The sequence below is a fragment of the Callospermophilus lateralis genome, unplaced genomic scaffold (genome assembly GCF_048772815.1).
Source record: "Callospermophilus lateralis isolate mCalLat2 unplaced genomic scaffold, mCalLat2.hap1 Scaffold_452, whole genome shotgun sequence".
Classification (NCBI taxonomy): Eukaryota; Metazoa; Chordata; class Mammalia; order Rodentia; family Sciuridae; genus Callospermophilus; species Callospermophilus lateralis.
The window spans coordinates 706799-715015 of NW_027514400.1; the positions used below are offsets into that span (position 1 = coordinate 706799).

At 42.3% G+C, this 8217-nt stretch overlaps 1 pseudogene; it reads left to right on the forward strand.

The window, feature by feature from the left end:
- Window positions 1-3476: 3476 nt before the first annotated feature.
- On the forward strand, window positions 3477-5684 carry LOC143389269 (elongin-A pseudogene; annotated as a pseudogene).
- The last annotated feature ends 2533 nt before the right edge of the window (window positions 5685-8217 follow it).

The following is an 8217-nucleotide window of genomic DNA, read 5'->3' on the forward strand; positions in this document are numbered from 1 at the left end:
TATATGTAAAAACATCATGTTATATTGAGAGGATTCAGGGCAATGTTCAGAATTCGGTTGCTATAGTCAAGGGGGAAAGCTATGTGGGATAGACCCGTGTTTGAACATTCTCCTGAAGACCCTGAACAACCACACGTGACAGAACTCCCTCCAGCATTGTGTCCCATTTGAACTCCTTGTATTTAATTAAGCCAATACCAAAATCCCAGTGCAGCAGTAAGAAACACCATGAAAACGAAGGATGACCAAATGGCTTCACAGACCACACGGGGAGACACTTAACTCCCAGTGGCCACAGTTTAAATACAAAGAGAGAATTCAGAACTGCTTGCTCATGTTCATTAGAAAACAAAGAACCATTTCATCCAGGTCACATAGATGCAGACGCAGACTTGATGGTGTCACTACAAATGAAGCAAAATCTCCTGACAACAATATATATATTTCATGTGCCCAACCTCAGAGGCAGTTTCTCAAGAAGTTTTAGGCCAGCAGAGCGCCATGTTTTTGGAGTGTTTAACCTCTCCCTTACTTTTGGAAACTTTTCTACCTTATCCAATGTTGTGAAATCCTGAGCATTTTCAGCTCCACATATGTAATCACAGGTTTTCAAACTTCTCTCCACTAATTGTGTCTTACTTGGAGCGAAGTTAATTGCAAGGAATTGTTCTGGATGAGATTGGCAAGATTTTAGTGTAGTACATATTTGCATACACATTAGATTCATTTTCCTATTTTCCAATTAAAATACTGATCCCTGACACTAACTCATACCCTACTAAACTCTGGCTACTAATCCTAATATGATGGATAAAAAGACACCTAACAGAATAGAAATACAGGCCTTTCATAGGAGGCATGGTGTATACTTGGATTTGCCTTCTGCTTTATCAAGGGGATGTGTTATAAATCTTGTCAAATTTTCATTGTAATATTTCTCCATGATATATATATATATATATATATATATATATATATATATATATATATATATACTCTCAAGATTTTTCAATATATTAAATATATGTATCTTATTAAACACTCCCTAAATTCATTCATGTTCATGGTATGTGGATTTATAATCAACTTTTCACAAGATTATTCTCAGAAATATTCAACCACCTGAAATACCTATTTCTTTCCTAGTACTGAAAACTAACTTCAGTGAATGGTGTTTACAAATCCTAATATTTCTACAGTAACTGACCCAGTTTAACATCAATGCAAGTAGATTCCTGTGGGACATGATGTGTATTTTGAAGATCATTTTTATTCAACACTGGTACATTACTATTTCTTCAGTTGATGGACATCATAGGATATATCTTTTCATCCAGAAGTACACAAATTTATAGGCATTTGGTTCACTTTCAATCACTTCCTCCTTAAGAACACATGCATTCCTCCATGTTTCTCTATGGTCTTTTCACTAGACTTCCTTCTGAACACATTATTTTCTATTTCATAATCATTTTTTAAGCAAAACTCACACACTATTCATGATAAACCCTAACCCTAATATTACCATTAGATATATAACTGGTTGGAATGAATGTATGTATATCAATAGAAGATTTCCTATATATTTTCAGATATCGATTCAATCCATTATTTAAAGTTGGAAATAGTCATATAATTTATTCACAATATGGTCTATTCATGCATCATCTCTATATTCATCAACAGAGTGTACAACGATTTGTATGCCCAATACTAATTTATAAGTTTTCAAAATATTGCTTCCCATAATGGTGGAAGAAATACTCATGTCACCTGATCTACATATCCATTTTATCACAGTAATATTCTGGACACAAAATGCAAAGGTCACACTTATGATTGCACCAAAGCCTTTATGGAAAGTGAGCATGGATTACTAAAACATCCATGTTCATGTTGCCAATGCTCTCCATGTAAATCCTATTGGTGACTACATACTTGTTTCTTCCTAGTATTATATATTCAACATCAACCCTGTTGAAAATGTCTAATCCTATCACTCACTTTATACTTTGCCTGATTTCCTAATGTCTCTATTGATATCTGCTTTCCTACATATTTTTGCCAGTTCATCATTGTGACTGACTCTTCACATGTGCTGACATTTACATTCACTCTCTAACCGAAACCCTATTGCTAAAGAACTTTTTTTCTCCAACTCATAGACTCACTATTCTTCATAAACCTACTGCCTATCTTCTAATCCTATGGACTAACCCTTTTTGACTGGATGTTCTCTTCTACATTCAATCATCCGAGGTACAGGGTCCAATGCCATTGTATATCGATATATTTGAGACCTTGGTGCAGAAATAATTCAAGCTAAGTATCCCAAACAAGGGCCCAATGCCATCCTGGGATTCAAATCTTTCCTAGATTTCTGTTTTCATACTTATATTTCATGTCTATATTCTTAAAATATCACAGGTTCCCATTATAATTATTCATCCAGCAGAATCATTCCTAACCCAAATCGAATGTGCTATTAAACCTAAACATACACTGTTTTCTCAATCTAACTTTACAGAAGAGCAGGGACAGATTTGGTCTTACAATACAGGATGGTAGGGGATCTTCCACCTGCTGAGAACATCAAAGGTCCATGCAGAAATGATCCCTGGAGAAGATGTAGGCAGCTATGAAGGACCTGAGAGAGCAAAAGTCATCTTCCATGGCAAACAACCTGGTCAGGATGAAGGGATGTGTCTGAATCAGCCTCTCTCTTCTTAATCTAGAGAAGATGGACCAAACCAGGCCTGTGTGGAGAACTGTTCCCGGGTGCTAATGGTTGATATACCATTCGAACTTGTGAAAGTGTCACAGGAAGTAGGGGCAGCCTCCATCTCATGCGACCCTTGGAAGCAACTGTTAGGACAAAGTGGTTTCCAAGGCAGTGACTTCATTCAGTTCCTGAAGGAAGTGACCTACCTAACTTCATTGGTGATGGAACTCTCTGAACTTGGGATCCAAGAATCCAGGCACCAAGAGCCAGTCCCAGTCCCAGTCCCAGTAGGCTCACTTGTTTGTATTTACCAATGTCAGAGTCAGTCTTTCTTGGTACCTACTGATGTGAGGATGGCCAAATGCCAGGATAGCTCTGAAGAGGGGCCTTTCCTGAGACAGCAGTGAGTGACTCACTGCTGGCTTCTGACAACTTCAAGAGTTGGCCAAGGAGACCATTTCTGAAACAGGACAGTCCATTTTGGGGTAAAATAGTATGGCCCACTAGTCAGAGGACACACCAGATAGTCACAGACCTAATTGGGTGAAGGAGGTGCCTTTGTTGGTGTGGGTGAGAGTTTGTGGTTTTGTCCCATGTTCTGAGAATAGGTAGGAAAGGCAGTTTGTTTGTTTTGGAGTGGACTGTTTCTAGTAAGTCATTTGAAAAAGAGAGTGTTTCTATGTCTGTGTATCCCACTGTGTCCGTGGTTGTTGACATTAGAAAAGATAATGAGGAGGCCATGCCAGTGACAGCGATGGTGGCGGAGTTGGCGCTCCAAGTTGTGGAGAAGCTGCAGGCACGCCTGGCTACAAACCCAGACCCCAAGATGCTATTGAAATATTTGAAGAAACTCTCCACCTTGATATTACAGTAGATATCCTTGTGAAACAATGAGGCTGATGAACAGGACTTTGAGAAAAGCAATTCCCGAAAGCACCCTCAGGATGCGGTTCAGAGGGAGGAGGAGATGGAAGGGTACTACCAAGAAAACAGCAAGGCGTCAGGCAGCCGATCCTATAGTCCCAAGCACAGACAGAAGAAACACAGAAAACTCTCAGAATGTGAACAACCTCATAAAGTGTCTCACAGTCATGAGAGGAGAGATGAGAGGAAGAGGTGTCACAGGGTGTCACCTACATACTCATCAGACCCCGAATCTTCTGACTATGGCCATGTCCAGTCCCCTCCATTCTGTGTGAGTCCTCATCAGATGTACACAGACCATCAGAGGTCACCAGAGAAGGACCATGAGTCCATTGTTTCACACCAGAAACCTGGAAAAGGCCATAGTAATGCCTTTCAGGTCAGACTGGGAGTTAGTCAAGAACATCACCTGGGAGAACTCCAGGGAAAGGGAATCTTGAACCAAAACAAGGAACACAGATCTTGCCACAAGAAAAAAAACGCCCTATTGATGCAAAGGGTAATGATAAGGCCTCTGTTTTGGGCAGAGAGAAGCCACAGAAGTCCCTCTCAAAAGAGGAGACCCGAAGGCCACTCCAAGGGGATAGTGCCAAGGAGAGACCACCTTCTAGTGCTGCCAAGAAAGAGAAGGCAGCAGCCTCAAAAGAAAGTTTTTACCCTCAGAGGTTGCTTCAGACAGGCACCTTAAAAAGCCAAAGCACAAGGATGCTGCAAAAACTAAATCGGACATAAGCAAGCAACGCGTGGACAGCACAGACATAGGAATAGGGGCTGGAGACCTGTTGCTTAGAACAAAAGAGAATGTTTCTAACAATATAAAGGCTGAAGAAGGGAAAGTGAAGACTTCTAATTTGGATAGAAAGTCACTGGGCTCACTGCCTAAGGCAGAGGAGGCAGACGTGGAGGATGAATTCGAGCAGCCCACCATGTCATTTGAATCATACCTCAGCTATGACCAGCCCCAGAAGAAAAAGAAGAAGATTGTGAAAACTCCAGGAATGGCACTTGGAGACAAAGGACTTTAAAAAAGTGATTCCAAAAGCACTAGTAAAAACTTAAACTCAGTTCATCCCCTTGGGTGAATGAGAGCAGGTCAGAGAAGCTGCAGCTGGCTGCAGCCAACTCAACCAGGCTGAGAAAGGTCCCTACTGATGCACTGCCAGTATTGCCAGACCTCCCCTTACCCACCATCCAGAGCAATTACCGTCCACTTTCTTCCCTTGAAGTGATGCCCTCCTTCCAGCCAAAGAGAAAAGCATTCTATTCACCCCAGGAAGAAGAAGAAGCTGGATTCACTGGACACAGAATGAATTCCAAGATGCAGGTGTATTCCGGTTCCAAGTGTGCCTATCTCCCCAAAATGATGACCTTGTACTAGCAGTGCATCCTTGTACTTAAAAACAACATTGATTCCATCTTTGAAGTGGGAAGAGTACCGTTTTCTATTCTTGAACCTGTTTTTGAGAGGTGTACACCTGATCAGCTATATCACATAGAGGAATACAATCACATATTAATTGAAGACACAGATCAATTATGGAAAGTTCATTGTCACCGAGACTTTAAAGAAGAGAGACCAGAAGAGTATGAGTCCTGGCGGGAGATGTACCTGCGGCTTCAGAATGCCCGAGAGCAGCAGCTACGAGTGCTAACAAAGAACATCCAATGTGCAAATGCCAATAAGCCCAAGGGCGGGCGAGCAAAGATGACCTTTGTCAACTCTGTGGCCAAGCCACCTAGAGATGTCCGCTGGAGGCAAGAGAAGTTTGGAACAAAAGGAGCAGCTGTCCATGAGAAAGTAAAGATTAAGCCAGCCCCATATAGCACAAGAAGCAGCCACATTCCTGCCAGCAGCAACAGCTTGAACCCCAGCTCTGAGCGGCCAGCCTATGATGGCCCCAGCACCAGCAGTGCCCACTTGGTGCCAGTGGTCAGTAGTACCATCTCCTATGATCCTAGGAAACCAGCTGTGAAGAAAATTGCACCAATGATGGCCAAGACAATTAAAGCTTTCAAGAACAGATTCTCTCGACGATAAACCAAGCACTTACTTTGGAGATGGAATTTGGGGGGTAAGATTACAGGGACAATGGGGGATAGAGAGTGGGACTTCCAGGGGAGCCCAGAGGCTTACTTTGTGGAGCCTCTTGGCCTTGGAATCCTGCATGTTCGCAGGTGCTTCCCTGCACACCTACCTGTGCCCTGCCTGGAGCACACTTCAGAATTCTGAAGACGATGTGAAGCCTCAGTCTCACTGAGGATTTTAAGGTCAATTATACTTTTGTTGTTAATTAGCATCTTTGTAAACTATTAGACATAGTTTTAATTAATAAATATTGCCCCCAGATTGTAAAAAAAAAAGAAAGAAAAGAGAATGAATCATTAGATGTGTCCTGTCTTGTAAAAAGCTTCCCAGCATTCAACCTGCGCAATTTATGAATAGACTGCGGGTTGCCTTAAGGATGGGCAACACCTACGATCTTCTGAAGTTCCTGTTTTCTTCCTGAATTCTTGTCAATCTCTAAATAGGTGCATGTTTATGTGTCCAAGATATGAACCACCTCCAAGCTCTGTGATATGGCCATGTACTGGATAGCTGAAAGGAATGGCGAGCATTTCAGAAAACTCAGATATCAGTGTCACCAGGAAAGTCTCAGTGGAGAAACCCTGTTTTGGACCTCTTGCTTACTTATTGTTCTGTTGCCCTGAATGTCAGTATGGTCTTGCCTCAGGCAACCACTGTGTGAAGGCTGAAGAAATCAGTTTTCAAATGGAAAATGAATGGGCATCACCTGTGGCTCTTTGCTAAATTGCTTTGGAAAGGTGTGTGTCTGCATCAGACTATTGGCCCTGTGTGAGGCTGTGGCTTACATTCTCAGTACCTGATGGATCTAAAAAAGATGCCATGTGTGCATCCAAAACATAAATGGCAAAAAGATCAGTCATTGTGGATGAACTCTCGCCTTCCTTTGTAAGGTTCCTGAAATCCATCAAGTGAGAATAGGGATTCTTTGGGTCAAATGAGTTCTTGAAACCACTGCAGAGGAGCTTGGGTTTTGTCCTGACTCCAAATCACATAAATAATCTATACCTGACAGTCAGTATGCCTCAAATTGGAGAAGCAGAGCAGTATTAATGGCAGGCCTATTTTATCACTCCTGATTCACAGGAAGGGTGTCAAGGCCACCCCGACTTTAGGCTAATGAGGGGCAACGGAGCTTATTTTGGACACTTGCTTGGGCTGCTCTCCTCAGGAAAACCACCAGCCAGTGGTTATGATGTGTGTCTATATGGAAGAAGATGAGGGCCATGTGGGAGTGTTTTGGTTTTAATTGCGGTAATTTGTGTGGCTTTTGAAAGAGATGACTGGGTCCACCTGGGATGGAACTCAGATGTGATTCCCCTTAGAGACTGAGTTCTGGAACTGACCTTAGAGAAGTATTGCCATGAATTGTGTTGGGATTTTAGGAGGCCACTCATGAGAATCGCCCATGGAAACTGAGATCTAGGTCCAGGGTGACATTTCACGGAGCCCTAGGAATCTCAGCCAGGATATCAAATGATTTTTTTCTGAAAGACTTGGCAGCCATAGTTGAGAGTCAAAACACACATGGACCTCACATTGTAGACCTCAATGGGCCTGGATTCCTGTGACGTTTTGGCCACTCCTTGGGAAGCCTTGCCTGTGAGAGTTCTCCAGAGCTTTCATTGAAATAAGCTATTTCACCATTAAATGGTTCCTGAATGAATTGAAATTCACAGGGACTCCAACTTCATTCTTCAAAAATGGCTAGATAAACACCATTGAATTTTTGAAATTCCCATTACCAGGTGGCACTGGAGAACCTTTGGTTCTTTGGATGTCCTGTTTCTGATCAGGAGTGTACCAGACAGTGCCATAATTGACTGGATTTCATGAAAATGGTGTATAATGAGATGCCAGTAAGTTAGAGCCTGCTGAGTAGTGGGCCTAGAGCTGTGGTGTGCAGGTGTGTGATAAAACATCTTTGGTGGGGCCATGTGGATCTGCCATTGACTTCCAAATGCCTTGTGGCTGACATTGTGCAGCCAGCAGACCCTTATATGTAAAGGCATCTTGTTATATGGAGAGATTTCAGGGCAATTTTAAGAATCAGGTTGCTATGGTCAAGGGGGCAAGCTATGTGGGACAGAACCCTGGTTGGAACATTCTTCTGCAGTTCCTGACCCAACACAGGTGACAGAACTCCCTCCAGCACTATATCCCAGTTGAACTCCTTGGATTTCATGAAGCAAATACGAAACTTCCAGTGCAGCAGCAAGAAACTCCACGAAAAGTGGAGGATGACCAAATGGCTTCACAGTCCACTCGGGGAGACTTATCTTCCAGTGGCAACAGTTTACCTACAAAGAGAGAAATCACCACTGCTGCCTCATGTTCAATGGAAAATAATAAACGATGTAATCCAGGTCACATAGATGCAGACCCAGCTTTGATGGTCTCACTAGAAATGAAGCTAAATCTCCGGACAACAACATATATTTTAAGTGTCCAACTTCAGAGGAAGTTTCTCAAGAAGTCTTTAGGCCAA